Source organism: Pinus tabuliformis, chromosome 1_2 (genome assembly GCF_031772625.1).
Source record: "Pinus tabuliformis cultivar Carrire ecotype Pingquan chromosome 1_2, CPIR1, whole genome shotgun sequence".
In the NCBI taxonomy this organism is placed as follows: domain Eukaryota; kingdom Viridiplantae; phylum Streptophyta; class Pinopsida; order Pinales; family Pinaceae; genus Pinus; species Pinus tabuliformis.
In genome coordinates, this window is record NC_142298.1 from 841,810,796 (window position 1) to 841,830,382 (window position 19,587).

A 19,587-nucleotide genomic window follows, 5' to 3' on the forward strand; every position below is an offset into this window, starting at 1 on the left:
AGTCTGATTAGCCACTAATCCCAACTTCTACCTCAAAATATGGCTCCAAAGTCTCTACCTAGTTGAAAGTCTCTACCTAAGCATGAAGCCCCATCATCAAGATAAGCCTTGTTTGACATGAATGCCAACACTTACACAGCCAGCCACCTTCATACCATCAAATGTCCAACAAATGGAAGGACTGGCCATGGTATATGCTTTGCAAAAGTTTAGACACTATTTGTTGGGATCACACTTTAAAATGTTTACAGAACATTTTGCACTGAAGTATTTGGTTAATAATATTGTCTTAGGAGGAAAGATTCGTAGATGGTTACTTTTATTTCAGGAATATGACTTCGAAATCATTGTTAAACTGGGAAGACTAAATGTAAGACCTGATCATCTATCAAGATTGGAAACAGGGAAGAACCAACCAGCATAGAGGATAATCTCCCTGATGTGCAATTATTTGCAATCAGAGTTATAGATTACCATTTTGTAGATATCATTCAGTTTTTGACCACAGGGATGGATCCTTCAAAATATACTACGTAGCAAAAGAAAGAATTAGTGGTTAAGGTAGTTGTCTTCTCATTAATAGAAGGACAGTTATATAAGATGGGACCAGATGAAATATTGCACAGATTTGTTCCCAAACATGAAAGACAAGTGATTCTAGCAAAAGCTCATGGTGGCGCAGCTTGTGGACACTAAGCAAGAAAAGATATTGTGCAAAATATTTTGAGAGACGGATTGTGGTGGCCTGCATTACATAAAGATGTGAAGGAGTATTGCAAAGCATGTGATATGTGTCAAAAAAGAGGAAAACCTTCAAGAAGAGATGAGATGTAATTGGTACCATAAGTTACATTGCAGGTCTTTGGGAACTGTTCTATTGATTTTTTTGGACCCATCAACCCACCTAGAAAGAGCACTAGTGTGAGGTACATAATTATAGCAACTAATTACTTGACAAGATTGGCTGAAGCACAACTAGTAAGGGACTACAGCACAGAGCGTGCTACAAAGTTTGTTTTTTAGTATATATTGTCTAGATTTGGATGTCCAAATATTTTTATGAGTGACCAAGGTTCCCAATTCCTGAATAAAACTATTGAAGAATTGACTGAGGAATTCTAAGTTTATCATCAGAAAAGTACCCCTTATCATCCTTAGGCAAATGGAATAGTAGAAGAATTTAATAATATTTTGGAGAATGCACTGACTAAGGTATGCAATGTGAACAGAGATGACTAGGACCTTAGAATTCCAGTAGTTTTATGGGCTTACAAGACCATATGCAAAAAGTTGACAGGGTAGACACCCTTCATGTTAGTTTATGGGTAAGACATTGTGATGCCCATGGAATACATTGTGCCTATCTTGAGGATTGCAACTTTTACAGATATGGCAGACCCCGATATAATGGAGGAAATAATGTCGCAGTTGATTTCTTTGGAAGAAGACGGATTTATAGAAAGATTCCATCAGCAGGTACAAAAAGCAAGAAAAAAGGCTTGGCATGACAGACATATTAAGTAGAATAAGTTCCAAGTAGGAGACCTTGTTCTCCTCTATGACAGTAAGTTTATGAAATTTCCAATAAAAGTCAAGATGCATTGGCTAGGCCCCTACATTATCAAGCATATTACTGATGCAGGCGCAATTCAATTATTGAAGATAAATGGAGAATTGATCCAAGGAAGAGTAAATGGCTACAGGTTAAAAATGTACAGGGACAACCCTGTCCCTACAGCCTCACTCTAAAGAAGAAAGGAGAAAAGTCTTAGTGCTAATGCAGTTGAAAGTGGGCATTGGACTATAAACTACATTGCAAAGAGCTTCGACTTAGGAAGTTACTTCACTACAATCTAGGTTATGTCGAAGTTTATAGGAGCTGTGATGTAAAAAGAATTATTCACTACAATATGGGATGCATCAAAGTTTGTCAGAAAAATATGACCATTAAAAGGGAAAAGTTAACGTTAAAACAAGTGGAAAGTTTCATTTATGAGGACAAATTGACAAGATCTAAGGATAGGTATGAAATTAATGAACACATTCTGAACACAATCTTCGAATACCTTACCAATCTTGTAGAAGCTCATGAAAATCAAAGAGGAAAAGGCCCTCCAAAAGAATATTGAGGAACTGAAGAAGGAAGAACAGGTTTTAGTAGAGAGGACTCATCCATGGAAGGACAAGGCTCTCCAACTATTGCAGGCAGTAGATGAGAAGCTCCAAGAGCTTCAACAAAGGGAGACAACAATGATGTAGAAGGTTGCAAAACATGTGACAAAAGCATTGTTGGAAGAGGTGCACAACGAAGAGAAGCAGGTCACAAAGATTCTGCAGAAGTTCAAAATTCCTATAACAACATCGCAGCAAAAATTAGAGGCAAAGCAACTGATTGAATCGAGATGACTCACATGTGAGTGTTGGGAGCCTATTGGGCGGAGGCCAACTTGGCCTAGTTTTTAGCAAAGACTCTGCATTTTGTGGAGCAGAGTGCGCAGTGGAGAATGCAGCAAAGTGCAAAGTGGACCGCGCACCAAATAAGTTAGAATATACCACATGGTATAAGGGTGTCTGAGTGGGTCAAATACCCTCCTTTTTGTAAAATCACGTGGTAATGTAAAATATCAATGGTATTAGTTACTTGTTTTATGGAAACCATGGTATTCTAACAATGTAACCCTTGATGTAATAGTATATATAGGGTCAAATAATAAGAAGAGAATCATCTTATCATCGAGATACAGATATATGTTATGGTTTAACTTTTGTGATCTATTATTTGGGAAAAGAAGGAGAGGCTCTGTAGCTGAGTACGCAGAGGCCTGAGTCTGCAGATGAGTGCGCAGATGACCTTCAACTTAGTGTGCAGGTCAAAAACTGTTTGTTGTAAAAGATTTCTTATTATAAGAAACGGTTCTTGTGGACATAGCCCCACATTGAGGTGAACCATGGAAAAATTGGTGTCTTCATGTGTATATTTTCTTATTATCTGTTGTAATGTAGTAGTTTATTATAGTTGCACTTTATCTCAATACAGTGATGATTTATGGCTTTATATGATATGTGTAAGTGATTAAATGAATGCGGCGAAGTGATTTCTGAATGTTAAGAATAACAGATAATATAAAACACTACATGGCATCATCCTTCAAGGCTGCAAAAACTTGGTTCTGCATCCTCCCATAGTCACTTTGGGTGAGACTATGATCTACTTGCAAGTCATTGCCGAAAGGGCAAGTGATCGAACCTGGGTCAGCCCAAATCAAAACCAACATCCTTCTTTAGATATGGCACATATCTCAACAGCTCCAAGAACTTGCTAGTATACTCATCATCTGTCATAGAACCCATATATAGCTCATAAAATTCCTTAGCTCTATCATCATAGTACCTCTTTGACAAATACTTCTTCTTAAAAAGTCTCTCAAACTCATCCCAAACCAACTCGTCTTCCTAAATTCCCTTGACAGTCTTCACATCTTCCCACCAAATATTTACTTTCCCTTTGAGACTGGAGTTGGCTATCTTGGCTTTCATGTTCTCTGAATAGTTGTGCAAACTAAAGAATTTCTTCATCCCAAGAAACCATGCCTCTGCATCTTCTCCCTTTTTCATATCTCCATCAAATGGAGGTGGCTTCACTTTCTTAAACTCCTCAGGTAAATACTCACCCCTCCTATAAGGATGATGACAGTGATGACTATAACGATGTCTCCTGGATGAGGAATTAGAATGATGCCCATACATACCAGTCCTCCTGTTAAGTGTATCCATATATCTTCCACCTCTAACTGTTTCCCCTTTATCCAACCTATATTCGAACTGAGACCTACTACCATAGGCTCCATTATTTTTCTCTTCCTACTCTTGACTGATCCTCAACTGTCCCTGTCTGTGCAACTCTCACAAGCTCTAAAGAATCATTGAATTAACCTCTACTTGCTTCTCCTGAGCCCTTATAAGTCTTTATTAACCCTCAACCAACCTGTCATTATCCACTTTGCAACTTTTGATACCTTCCCTCAAGCTCCTCAATGTATCTGCTACACCAAGAGAATACTCTTCTCCTTGTTGCCCAACTGATCTATAGGGAGAGTCACGGGAACTGTAGTCTACCATTTTTCTCGTCATCTTTGATTCTCTTCTTCCTACAAGTGTATCATGTCAGATAAACCAAATAGATACCAAAATCAAATCCATACCTCAGTGATGTTCATGGGAGGCTTATCTCATCTACAAGATCAATCCACATTAGCATGTACATGTATAATCATAAGCATATCCATATAATCATATCAACACATCAACATCATAAAAACATAAAAACATCATGCATGACCATACCAATTGTATACCATGACCCCATGCATGACAACCATAACCTTGACAACATCAGACTTTACCCAAAGAGAGCACAAGCCACTCGGATACCACTTTGTAACACCTCCTCCCACATTTACCCACTTTTGTCGGTTTACCGGGATAAACATGAGTTGAGGGTCACTATGATAAGACTCAACCAATTGTGTCACTAACCTAAAGCCCTAGTCACTCCCTTTCCAAGGCATTCCAACAACTATGGCCCTCCATTCACTCCCATAGGCCTACCTACCAGTGACTGTGGAATTTTCTACTCAGTTCTATGCCAATGACCTTGAATTTTGAGCCACTTTTTAGGGCCAGGACTCAGGCCTCTGCTCATAACTCAGTGAAACTTCTAGAGAGGATAGATGACATAGAAACAATGCTTGTAAACCAAAACTGAAACCAGGACTTGACCTAACCTTCCCCAAACGGGACTGACATTCCATCAAACATTTGGTAAACATGCAACCTGGTCATGAATGCAAATATAAACGTAAGGATCTGAAAAATTATCTAATTTTTAGCAAGAAGGATCACCGCCTTCTCACATTAGTTTTCATAACATGAATTAGGTATTGCATTCATTATTCATTTAGTTACAAGTAAAAACATGGAAAGAGCCATGACTAAGAGTTTTCAAATAACCGGGCTTATAACCAGCATATAACTAGATAAATAACAATGAGAGATTAAAGCCACATAATAAAAAGTACATTTACTTGACATAAAAAGCAAGAGAAACTTAGCTCTTATTAAACATAGGAAAAATCAAACTAGGTTTGAGACTTCCACATACAACTCAACCATAGATTAGCTTAACCAAATCTTTCTTTCAGCCAATCACCCTTGTGCCATATTCCAAGTATGAATGTGGGATCTCATGGAATAAAGCAATCCATAAACAACCAAGGGAATCCAAAGGTTAAACCACCTCCATCCTCACCATACGGTGACCTCACCTAAACCATTGTCGAGATCACAAAACCAAACCGAGTTTGGATGCCTCATAATTCTACTCTAATACCTTGAGGAATTTTCCCATCTCCACCCTCAAGCTTTACCACTACCATTATCGATAAATTTATTCTTAGGCCTTTGGGATTTTTCCTAAGACCGTCTCACCTAGATCCAAAATCTTTCAGCAATCCAAAACTCAAGCTGAGAAAAGTCCCATCACACCATGGCTATCCGGAAATGGCAAGGCAAGGCTAAAATCCACTGTCGAAACTCGACAAAATCCATGCCAATGAGAACAAAAGAACCAAATACAAGCATGCACATACCATGCATGTCAAAACCAACTAGGAAATCATACATGCAACCTATTACCTACAAATATTCCTATTGAAGCTACTTGATCCAACTTTTCCTTGCTTGATCATTGCTTTCTTTTGTTTTCCTTGTCCTTCCTTTTATTACTTAATTTCCTTCTCCTCTTGGTGCTCTTCTTCTCTCTGAGACTAATTCCAAAATTGAACTGACAAAAGGCTACCAATTGATGCTCTGATGTCTTTTTATTATCGATGCCTCTAATTTCTTCATTTTCCTTAATTTTCCTTCAATTTCCTCCTCACTTGTAACATGTGACCTTTCACCTCCCTTTTCTCATATTTTCATTTATTTTCATAAATAAAATACCAATAATGCCTTTTTATCTTTCAAATCCTTTTCCATTTCCTGTGCCAATTTCCCCTTAGCCTTAAAAACAACAAGTGCTTCCCACTAGGATATTTTTCCCAACATTCAGCTTCGAATAAGTGTCCCTTGACCTTGGTCTTATTCTGCCTTTATTAACTTTTATTACATGAAATTTTAACCCAAGGTTGTCGCAAATAGCCTATTGTATTTGGGAAATTGTTGATAGGCATCCCAATAAAACTGCTACAAATTTCTAACTAAAAACCCTATTTAAATGGTGTATAGAAAAAAAACTTATATTTTTCTGATTTCTTAAATAGGTTTCTATTTATTTATTTTATGCAAATGATGTTAATTTCTATGCATATTGAATAAACCATATTTTACAAATTGAAAGTGTTGGTATTCATGTTATTACTTCTGAAATAGAAAGCTTAGTATTAGGACTAGAGTTGTCGAGTTGAAAGGATCAACATTTCTAACTTTTTGGCTGAACTATTTGTATTCCATTATTTCCTCTTCTTTTTAACATTTTATTAGTATCGTTGGAAATATTTTGGTAACATACTAGCAAGGTGTTCCACTCTACAGTCCCTTTTAACTTAGCAATGTTTGCATGTTGTTGTAGAATGTATCAAATGACGTAACTACAAATTTGAAAGGTCAACGTGATATGATTATTGGAAATTACAATGATGGAAATTTAGTTGCATCTTTGATGGCACATGAATAAGGAATCACTCAGGTTTTTACACACGCCATTGTGTTTTTGTATATCAACAACTAGAAAAGGAATTGTTTTTTGAAATTTTGAATCTAAATATGTTGTCTATCATCTCAGTGCAACATAGCTCATGCCTTGGAGAAGACCAAATACCCATATTCATACATATAATGGAGGAATTCGAGGAAAAATACCACTTCTCTTGCTAGTTCACTACAAATATAATTGCAATGAATCATGCAGATTTCATTATCACTAGAACATATCAAGAGATTGTAGGAAGGTTTGATGTTTTCCTCATTTAGAGAGAATTTTTTAACTCTTATTTATTTATTTGTTCTATCTTAGGGTTGGATTATGAAAATGTGAGAACTAAAAACCTAAATAGGTGTTTTTTTTCTTATTTTGAACAAAGCCACCCTTTTAGTACTTGCATATAAATATATGACTTTGTTGTTGCAGTAAGGATACTATTGGACAGTATGGAAGCCACATTGCTTTCACCCATCCTGGTCTCTACCATGTGGTTAATGGAATTGATGTTTTTTATCTGAAATTCAACATTGTTTCACCTTGAGCATACATGCAGATTTATTTCCCTTACATGGAAAGTCAGGGTCGCCTTACTAATTTACATGATTCAATTGAGGAACTCTTGTTTAATCCTAGCAGACATCTGAGCATATGTAAGTTATATTATCCATGACAGTTCTTTTTCATTATATTTTTGACATTGTCCATTTAGTAATGTAAGTGTGTGTTAGACTTCACTTAATGTTGAGACATGGTAGTCTTGGTGGGTTATTTGTCTTGGGAAATATGAAAATGATTATTTGCTAACCAAATTTTCATAATTCATTTATGAATTTCATTTGACAAAATTTTATTTTTTATTGATTTATTCAACAATTTTGCGTGTTTTGAAATAATTTCTTTAGCCATGTTTTCAGGTGTGCCTTGAATGACCCTAAAAAATTTATTATTTTTTCTATCGAAAGACTCGAATGAGTGAAAAATATGACAGGATTGGTTGAATGGTTTGCAAAGAACACACGCCTGAGGGAGCTAGTTAACCTTGATGTGGATGTTGGTGATATTGACCCATCAAAGTCCAAAGACAGAGAAGAAGTTGCCGAAATGAAAAAAATGCATAGACTTATCAAAGAGTATAACCTAAATATTCAATTATGATGGATATGTGCACAAAAGAGTAGATTATATAATGGTGAGTCGTACTGCTACATTTGTGACTTAAGAGGCACCTTTATAAAAGTTAGCCTTTTCCTTTGTCAAATGCTAGTTATGTCTTATGAAGGATCTATAATTTCACCTAGAGTAGCCAAGTGCTCTTTACAACTCAATATGGATGAAAGATGTAAGTAGGTGAGGGTTCTATAACTAAATTTAAAGAGGATAGATACATGTTATGGCCAATATAGCTTATAAATAAATAAATAAACAAAAAAATTGTTGAATCCAATACTCCCAAAATATATATATATATATATATCTATATATATATATTGATATATTGCTCAAGATGTATTAAGTATATATATATATATATATATATATATATATATATATAGAGAGAGAGAGAGAGAGAGAGAGAGAGAGAGAGAGATATTGATATATTGCTCGAGATGTATTAAGTATTAAAAGATTTGTATTTTGGTTTTCTGCCTCTCTCCAAGTTTAGTCAATCTTTGTGTAGTTCAATCATTTATCTAGTAATTAATTAAAATGAGTCTATCATTGACATCAACATTTTTTTTCTTAGTTATGTTGTTTTCTATAAGAATCCTCTTCCTATCACTCATTTTCTTCACAACAAGAGCTACCACAACGATGAAATCCATTTTATTTATGTCTTGGAGCATTGGGAGTAGGCTTTAATGTATTTTTAGTAAGAGGGTAATTATGGGAAGTAAGAAGAAGGTTGTAGGCAAGGTTTCTTTGGTAAATTGCTTCTAAAAATGGTGTTATTCATGTCCCTTAGGCAAAGTTCATGGCTTTTCAAGGTGTTTTTTTTCATTTCTCTAGTGTTAGTTTATCAGTATGAACTTTGGGCAATGTTCCAACCACAGTGCTCTTCCTTTAGGAGGGTTGCAGTTAGAACATTGTACAATAGTGTTAAGTATAATAAACAATTCCATCCTTCAGTGGTTTGTATAGTAGTGTTGAGGGTACACTAGTATTTGTGGATGAGAGAAATATGGTGCTCTAGAGTACATTGGTGCTCTCTTTTCCATATACTGTCATAGGTGCACAAATAAAGACTCTCTGTTTTTTTTAACTGGATAAGTGAATGATGGAAACTTTGTATTTTGTAGTGATAAGGATAACTATGTATTGGAGCTAGACCTTGATCCCTTCAATGTATACTTTCCTCACCCAACACGGCCATCTTCCATTGGTAACGGAATTCAATTTTTGAACCGTAATTTGTATTCAAGACTATTTCATGATAAATAAAAGCATGCATCAATTTCTATATTCCTTTGAGCACACAAATACCACAGCGACGTCATTTGTCTTTCCTTGGTTAATATATTGCATCATTGTGTTTGATAGTTAATTCATTATTCTTCTGTGCACAATAAATCTCTATCAAATAGCAAATATGGATGGCTGACTATTTTAGAGATTTATAATATGAATTGATTAAAAATTCACATGGTTATTTCTATTCTCATATTTCTATTTCACTTCTTTAGAGAAAACTATATATTCAAATACAAACTCAAATCAAATCAAACTAAAATAGAGAAACCTAATTATGAAGATGTTTCTCTCTCCACTACCTTGCAATGTTATTTTTCTGAATTATACTTGAATTTCACTGATAATGACTTGGATTTATATATTGCTTTTAGCACCAAATTGACATCTTGGTAAACATATGAAGATCCCATTAAGTATGAGCTAAAGATGATTCAAAGAATCTCACCTTTATCCTAAGCATGTGGAAGATTAATTTTTGAGGTGTGAAGTTTTATTAGAGGCACTATTTGTTTTATTGTTTTTGTTAGAAAAGGGTTTTTTTCTTGGTTTTATGTGATTTTCAATTTATCATTTGTATCATGTTGAGAAATGGGAAAAAATAATGTGTGAAATTTATCTTGCAGAAATTGATGTTGAATGAAAGTATACTAAGTTTAACCAAGCTACATTCCACTTTGGTAAAGGAAGAGGAACATATTCAAAAGTTGCCTAAGAGTACACCACATATGAATTTGAACACAAGTAATATATGGATTTTTATTTTGCATATATGTTATTTTTTCTACCCAAGATATCATAGGGAGAAAAATATTCATATTGTAGGAATTGTTTGAGGCCCTCATTGAGGTCGATTTTTCTGATGTCCTACTTTATTTATACCTTATCATGACAAGACAACTTTAAATGTGAATTAACATGTTCTTTAAACAAATCAGATTCCAAGTTTATAGATATAAAAGATATAAAAACATGTGAATGCCTTTGTTTGATTGTTAATTGACTCTAGTGTGGGTAGGTTACAGGAAATGGGATTGGAAAAAGAATGGGGAGATAATGCATAGCATATCTTGGATATGATTCATTTGATGTTGGAGGTCCTTCAAGCACCTAATCCATAGACTATGGAAATGTTTCCAGTAGGGATTCCCATGGTTTTTAATGTTGTGATTCTTTCACCTCATGGTTATTTTAGGAAAGAAAATGTTATAGGAATTCTAGACACTAGTGGATAGGTAATAAGGTTTTTATAATTGCAATGTCCATTCCATGATATCCTCTCTTTATTGTTTCATTGTATTTTGAATGTTTTTGTTGGGCATGGAATCCCTCCACAGCGTGTTTTAGGGCTCAAAGCCAAAGTTTTGAGTTGTTATTGTTGTAAAGACTCCACGAATTGCAGGTGCAAAGCGCAAATTGTATGTTAGAGTCATAGGGTTGTCTGCCCTAAGTTTTGAATGTAGTGTCGGCCTACCCATGGTCCATGGACCATGGGATTGTATAAATAGATTGAGGCTCTAAGTTTTAAAGTAGGCAATGAAGTAATACAAGGGATGGATAGAATAAGATAGTGGACATAGAGCAAGAGTATAAGTATCTTGGGTCGTAGTAGTAGGAAGAGGCTCTACAGCTCAGTGCGCAGAGGCCTAGTAGAGTCTGCAGCTGAGTGCGCTGACCCCTACAGCTGAGTGTGCAGGGTAGAGTTGAGTTTGTAACAGAAGGAAGAAAATAATAAAGAGAAGCTTTATTTGAATTCCATGTATCTGTTCTTAAGTTATTACATGTTTGATATGATTGGCAATTATATTGTTTATTTACTACGCACACATATATGAATTGTGAATATTGTTAAGTATAACTAAAAGAATACAAATAAGTTAAGTTAATCAACTAATATCGAGGTACAAGTAAGGACTTGGGTAATAACATTGTGTGGTCCTCGAGTAGGGATGAGTGAAGGCAGCATCTCAGGCTGCAAGGTACGGGTAAGCGCACATAGCAACATGCGCACAAGGTTGAACCACAGACCACTTGGACCCATCAAACATCTCCAGGGTGCAGAAACCTAGTTTTAGCACCCTACCATACTACTTTGGGTGAGACCTCAATCTGCGCTCTACGGACTGTTGCTGAAAGGGCCAGTAGTACCGGGATTTGTTTAGCTAAATCACCTCTGAACCTGGGCCAGGCCCCAACAAGCCAACAAATGGTTCCTTTGTCGAGACTGCGATCTGCATAAGGGATGTCTGATGTCATGTCACTGGAATCCAACAAAGAAAGAAATTGAAGGGTGGTTGAACATGAATATTCACGAGTTAGCGGCACAGAAAAATAGGAATCCACGAGTATCAAAGGAACAATGGTTAGAACGCTACTTATTTATGGAAATCCACAAAATTTTATTTGTATCTTTCCCCTCTGAGCTGTACGAGTGGATCGCGAAGCTAGCAGACAATCAGGGAAGGTGTAGGCTTGAAAAACCGATTGTGTGGACTCCAGAATTGGTGCGTAGACTAGAAGTGTCAGAAGACAAGATCACACGCGTTGTGGACCATTGGCTCGATTGAATTATAGGAGGATTTATCACCAAGTTCACGGTAGATACGACCGTCAGCTACAGCAAGGTGGAACATCGCTTCCTCAAGGGACCGCAAGGTAAGTACATTAAATCATTGAACACTTGGATCAAAATGCTATTGTGTGAAGAAAGGGTTATGTGAATAAATTGATGTTTGGGACTACATGAAGTGGGAGGATCTACAAAAATGAAGGTAGCACAAAGATAGAAAATAGCCCCATGATTTTTCCGTGATGGGAAAGTGAGGAAGAGCTCGCAAAAGTTTCTCTGAGAATCACGATCAGTCTGATAAGATAGTGAATCTCGTGCATACCACCCCCACCTACACCACCACCAGTTTCACCATCATCACCTCCATCTCCACCCACACCACCTCTGCCACCACCAAAATTCAATATGGTGAGCGCAATAAAACTGTTGGTATTCAGAGGAGTAGGGAATGAAGATCCGAACCAATTCTGGTTCATAGTAAAGGTTGTATGGGAAGCACAAGGAGTTGTGGATGACAATATAAAGAAGGCAATGCTGGTAAGTGCGTTGAAGGATCGCGCACTAACGTGGTATATTAAGCATTCTAATGACCATCTAAACACAGGGATTGCAGATATCCAGGTCACGCTAAATAGGGAATTTAGCAGGCCAAAATCAGAGACACAATCGATTATCAGGTTTAAGGAAATCGTGATGCTTCCAGGTGAGACCCCATGGGATCTAGACCAGAGACTAAAGAGTATGATTCATGAAGCCAACATGAACTTGATGGATGGACAACACTGAACATGGTTTGTAGCGTCACTAACACTGCATTTAAGGATGGCGCTGTCACAACAAAAGCTATCCACCCAGGCCGAAGCTTTGGAGATTGCAATGAGATTGCACGAGACCCCAATACAAGATCCTGGTCTAGGAGTCCAACAAATCCATGCGCAACTGCAAAATTTGTGTCTGGAAATGCAGAGTTTGAAACAGGACAAGACAACTCGGCCAGAGGCGCGCGAGGAGGTATGGTGCATAAAGTGCAAAGATCAGGGGCATGACAAGGACCACTGTCTAGTTTTCGTGGATTACTTGGCAGGAGGAGGGTCGATGTTGTTAAGACCAGAGGCACAAGCAGGACCGAGCGTAGCGCCTGCATTATGGTGTGTGATTTTTCAGATAGGAGGAAAACACACTACAGATAACTATCACCTATTACAGAAGTATACGCAGACGTCCCAACAATTGTTCTATAATTTCTGCAGGTCGGTAGGCCATGATGAGAACACGTGTAGAAGTTACGAGCTGATGCTGAATTGGACCCCTACCTATAGAGTGTAGACCAAAATTCGAGCCCTCGATCCAAATGCAGGGATGGCGTGTACTGGATTTCAGGGGCACGGACGAGGTCAAGGTGGAATGGGACCAGGAAGGGGTCGCAGACAACTAATTTGTTACAATTACGGAGGGCTAGGGCACTATGCCAATGATTGTATGAATCCAATGAGAGCATCATGTTTATACTGTACCCAATTTGATCATGAGAAGGAGGACTGCCCTACACTAATAGTGAGGTTGCATGATAAATGAGTACTCCAACCTCCCCTGACTCAGAACCTACAAATGATGAGGTCTGAGCCGTGCGAAGAGGACCCAAATGTAAACATAGTGCTTCGAAGTGGTATCACAACCAAAGATGACAAAGGTAAGCAGCTAGAAAAAAGTGCGTGGTTTCACAAGGCCCCTGCAAAGAAACCTGAATTTGATTTGGATCGTGCGAAGGAGACATTCATGGAAGCTAAGAAGAGCTTCACAGAGACCTCCACTTCAGGTAGTAAGGATCAACTAGAACCAAGGATGGATCCTTCAATGCTCACTACCTTTCTGGAGACATGCATGAAACTGTTGCGCGACAGCAAAGCTGTAAAAGGACTACAGGAACTTATCACTAGATGCGTTGGGTCAAGAGAACCGCATGTAGTCTGGAAACTTGGAAAGCATGCATTGCGAACAGGAAGGGAAATGAGACTGACTGTGCAAACTGGAGAGTACGAAATGGTTCAAGTAATTCTGGATCTCGGATAGGATGCGAATGTACTGCCAAAACAAACATGGGAATGCATGGGCAGAACCGCGTTACAATGGTCTCCTATTCAATTGCGAATGGCGAACCAGTAGAAGATCCTACCGATGGGAATATTGCAGGGGATAACAGTAGATATCGAAGGTGCTAATGAACTGGCAAATTTCGAAGTGATAAAGATTGTCAATGACAAGAATCCCTATCTCGCGCTACTAGTAATAGATTGGTCCACTGATATGAACGGAGTAATAAATCTAAATAAGTGCAAAATGATTTTTGAGAAAAGGTCGCTACGTGTAGTGGTACCTTTAGACCCTGCGGAAGGAGCACGCTACATAGAACCGGTGTGCGACAATGATAGTGATGACGATCTCGACTGTATCTACAAGATAACCACTTGAGAGTAGGATTGGGTGAATCTAACAGTAGATGATAGGATTTCATGGGAGCACGAAAGCTCCTGCACTTTAGATTCAGACGAAGAAATAGAACGATGGCAGAATCAGTTACACGAGGTAACCGCGCTCAATTGCAACATGATGGTAAGATCACCGTGCTGCGTGACAATCAAGATAAGGGATCTGCCTAGGTACAACGGGTTGATAGCGATGGATGATTCCTGAACAAATTTGAGAGCAAAGTGCTAGAACAACAGCGGTTCGATGCTCTAAAGTGGGCACTGCGCGCTACGCCCGCAAGGTGGTGGGGTACGCACCTGCAGAGTTTTGGGGATTGGCGCGAATGTAGAAGGAGGATGATTATACAATTTGGAAAACCTTAGCTATGGGTGAGAGCTAGTTATGAGGGGCAAAACAGCTTGCACACCCACCTTTCCAGATGGGTACAAATGTATGGCACGCAGCCCGCACAAACGCACACTACTCCCATGATAGAAAACAGGAACAAAACGGTGAAGCAGGAAATACGAAGCATGCCAAAGATTATTCGTAGGGAAGCCTTTGAAAAGGTATGCAAAGTGTTGAACAGGGTCCACCATGTGAAACGCACTCACTAGGACCTGCGCGTACCAACGGTTCAATAGGCCTATAGGACCATGTGCAAAACCATGACCACAAGAGCAATTCCAAAGTTGTGGGATGAAGCAGGGATGGTAATCTCTGAGGGGCATGCAAAGTCGAATCCACACGTAACAGCACCTGTGGATTCGATAGTGCGCAAATCCCAGAATGAAGAAATCACACAACCGCGAGAAACAGAACATATAAGACTTCAAGAAGAAATTCGACGGGGAAACTTTAGACTTCGTAAACTTGAAAAATACTGGGTACAGCTCAGGGAGAAAAGTGCTTTAATGGATGCAGAGGTCAAGAGGCTAGAAAATGAAATAAAGAAGGCATTTCTCATCAATAAACCAAGGATGGAAAGGCAAGGTGAGTACGATCATACTGACGAATTAGAAGACTATTGCCGAGAATTGGTTAGTCTGTTGTCGTGGCTAGGACCGCATATTGCCAAACGCAGTAACCAGGGTAGCGCATTGCAAATAGTAGAGTGCGTGGTGCCAATCACCACAATGGCAGATGAGGATTCTCCGCAAACCACAAAAAAGGATAGGATAGAGCCCCACACAGCTAGTGAGACCACATGACTAGTCATAGGAAGGACAGTCTTAACACTCCAGGCAGTTGAAAGGGAGTGCAGGACTATAAAATATTCTACCTGGGAGTTGCGCGATGTTGGAAATATGCACAGAATCAAAACGTCACAGGGTTTGCAACCGCGCATGGAGGGTTGCACTGCCGCATGGGTTGGCTGGGAAGTGACCATTGGTGTCACTATTCATGACGGGATGTCTGATTTAAGTCCAAATGGAGTGGGCAGTGGGCATTTAAGACACTAGTTATGGGAAATATTTGGAAAAATCTGCCGCCAACAAAGCATTAATGGCCCAAAATTGGGGGGAACGATCGAATTCAAATTCAAAAGGGGCTATAAAACTCAAAGGGGTAGCCACCAAACAACACTTGGTCATTTGAGAACTGAGTGTTTGAGCGGAGCATAGAGTGTTGAGAGCCAAGTGATAATTAAGCCCCTAAGTTTGCAAGAAACAGAATACAGTATAGAGATGATGACGACCACTAAGGATGGGTTGGGAGTTGAAGAGGTAACCGCTGGTGAGGCCGTACAGACCCAAATGGTGGGGGATGTTCCAGAAGGCGCCGGGGTGGTGACAGAAATCCCCAAATCACCGCGAACACCGTGGCCCAAGAAAGATAAACAAGTAATGGGTCCAATACACATGTCCTTGAGGAATCCGTGGCACAACAAACTATCCATGGAAGAGAAGGGGAAAGCAGTCACAATAGAAACTGACGAGGAAGAAGAAGACTTGCAGGCCCTAATTGTCACGGTAGAGGAAGAAGAAGACATGGAGGAGGATTTCCAACCATTGTGCTCTGCAACAAAACTACCAGCGTATGTCCCTCCACGGAAAGGGAAAACCAAAGTACCGAAGGACCTGGACGAAACGAAAAGCTCGCTCCAGACCCCGCTCCTCCTCGACGGTATTATATTTGAGGGCATGCACCTAGGCTACGTGCCAACCATGAAATTCGAAGATTGGGACCTTGCTAACAGTGAGAATTTCCTACACCTAGAGACTAGGAACTTAATGAAGCAGAACATCGAGGAGGCGGTGATCACGTTAGAGCTGCAAAAATGGCTCCGCAGTGTGGAAAAGGCCAGGTTGTTGCACTTGTTATGGATACCACATTTCCACCACACGCCCATCACCATTTTCGTCATCAGGCAGCTGCTCTGCCTAGTGCATGATGGGTACCTATGGCTAGAGGAGCCTATTCCCATCACGACAGACCTCATTCATCATATCTCTCAGCTCCCCTGTAAAGGAAAGGACCCCGCGACTATAGCCGGAAAAGGTAGTGATTTGGCTCTTGCAGAAGCCATGAAGGCAAAGTATAAGTTGGAGAAGAAAAAGAGGGGCTACGCCATCTCCAGCATCAAGGACAAAGGGGTGCATGTAGCCACCCAACTCCTAACTAGCAAAGTGATGAGGAAGTGTCGTGCCGATGAGGTACCAGCGCCAGTGGTCCCGCTAGCTGAGCAGTGCGCACAGGGAGTCCAGTTCAATTGGGTCAAATTCCTCTACGAGGAATTTTTGTTAAACTATCGCCAAGCCCAGGAGAAGGGTAAGACCTTCCACTACACTTGGTTGCTCTTATCCATCTCGCTGGTAGCAGGAGAGCTGCTAGAGGATAGTCAGTTTCCCAACATTGATAGAGAGTTACCAAAGGCTGTGAAGTATGCTTCGCTCTAGGCCACTAAGGACGCGAAACGGATTTGCGACACAAAAATTTTATGGGTGCTCATGGAGGCGAGCATTCAGATGTGGATTAATAGGAGGTCATGCCTGTCACCTACGGTGCACAATAATCTGCAGAGTTTTACAGACTTCAAAGCCGACATGCACAACATTTATATTAGGGCGCACAAGGATCCGGCGAAGTAGTGGATGAAGCTACCATTTGTAGCCACTGATGATGCGATCTTTACTATATTGGATACATGGCCTCCCGAGTGGCACGCCCTAGATTTGCCAGAACTGGAGAAAGCGGCAGCACAGAAAAAGAAGGATGATGCCAAGCTACGCATCACCCAACTGGCCAAGAGAAGGTGCAATAAAAAAGCAACAGCCGAGGTAAGGGAAATGCATGAAGTGGAACAGAAAGCCGCGAAGCAAAAGAAGGTCGCAGAAGCAGCAGCAACAATGCAAACAGTAGAGGAAACCAAAACGGTAGAAGGGAGTGTGGACCCAGGAGCCACGTCCACATAGCTAAAACAGCTACACATTGCAAAGAGATCAGGCCCAAGGAAGAAGGTCAAGGCCTCGAAGCTGGCCATTGACCTGATCACCTTAACCAAAGGTGATCTCCATGACATCGGCGAGATGGTTCGTGATGTCATAAGTGAAGCGCTTCAAGAGTTTATGACGGAGCACCAAACTATGTTGGGGACCCTCAGGGCGCAGTTTCAGGAGTTATAGGTTTGGCCCCCTCAGGAAGGTGCCCTGTCTACCCACGTCGTAGTAAGCACTTCAGCAGCAGAGCAAATGTTGCATGCAAGGATGGCCAACACAATAGTTTTTTCAGAGGGAGCATTAGTATTGTCAAATGCGATGAATTGGATGTCGCTTAGCATGATGAAAGACCTTGGCCTTAACCTGGCTGCCCTTCCCCGGGAAATGCTATATTAGTTACAGGATGGGATAACAGCAGAGCTGCGGTCCAAGGAAAGCCACGCGATCCAGGTTGTCAACGAGCAGAAAATTAACATAGAACAGCGCATCTTACAGCACGACAAGTTGGTGTCGCAGAATCAACATTTGATGCACACGGTAGATGACACTTGCCGACGTGTCCTGAAGCTAGCCATCGTAACAGATCTACCAGTAGAAGTGTGGATGGAAAATTTTGCAAGTGGAATCCGTGACACATGAGAAGAGACGACAAGGGTATAGTTGGAGTTGAATCTCTAGATCGTTGAGTTGCGGTTGAAGGCGCAGCCTTCCACTCCCATGGAAATCAAAGAACAGTGCATCAGTGCTATTGCAGCAAGGTTGGAAGATATTGGCAGTGCAGTGCGCGACTATACGAATATGTTGGAACAGGCACTGGAGGTCCTCATGACTTTGCAGGAGGATCCCAACATCCAGTGGTTGGAGACAGAGGCACGCAAACTCCAGCAGCAGTACGACAACATCAGAGGAACTACACAGACAGTAGTCCTTACTCAGCGGCTTGCGAGGATGCAACAAGCCAAGGCATTAAAGGAGCAAGTGGATGCAGCGCGCCATAAGGAAGCAGTTCTCAAAGCGCGCGTTCAGCCATGGATTGACGAAGCCTTCACAATCACGGCAGATATTGAAGGGAAGCTCGTGCAGATTCAGGGAGTGCATGCACAGATGAGGGGCAGCATGCCGGAAACAGAGGTCTCCAAGGAACGGATGCAGCAGGTTCAGTAAGCAGTAGCTCATTGCACTGCGAACATCAAGACCGTTTGAGACCAGCTGGAGGGACTTCGTGCCAAGATCATCGCGCCAACAGAGTGACTCGAGGTCGAGTCATGATTTTTATGTTGGGGGCCTGTTGGGCATGGAATCCCCCTAGAGCATGTTTTAGAGCTCAAAGCCCAAGTTTTGAGTTGTTATTGTTGTAAATACTCCACTAATTGCGGGCACGAAGCGCGAATTGTATGTTAGAGTCATAGGGTTGTAAGTTTTGAATGTAGTGTCGGCCTACCCATGGTCCGCGGACCATGGGATTGCATAAATAGAGCGAGGCTCTAAGTTGTAAAGTAGGCAATGAAGTAATACAATGGATGGATAGAATAAGATAGCAAGCATAGAGCAAGAGTCTAAGTATCTTGGGTTGTAGTAGTAGGAATAGGATCTACAGCTGAGTGTGCAGAGGCCTAATAGAGTCCGCAGCTGAGTGCACGAACCCTTGCAGCTGAGTGCATAGGGTAGAGTTGAGTCTGTAATAGAAGGAAGAAAATAATAAAGAGAAGCTTTATCTGAATTTCGTGTATTTGTTCTTAAGTTATTACATGTTTGATATCATTGCAATTATATTGTGTATTTACTGTGTGCACTTATATGAATTGTGAATATTGTTAAGCATAATTGAAAGCGTACAAATAAGTTAATTTAATCAACTAATATTGGTCTACGATTAAGGACTT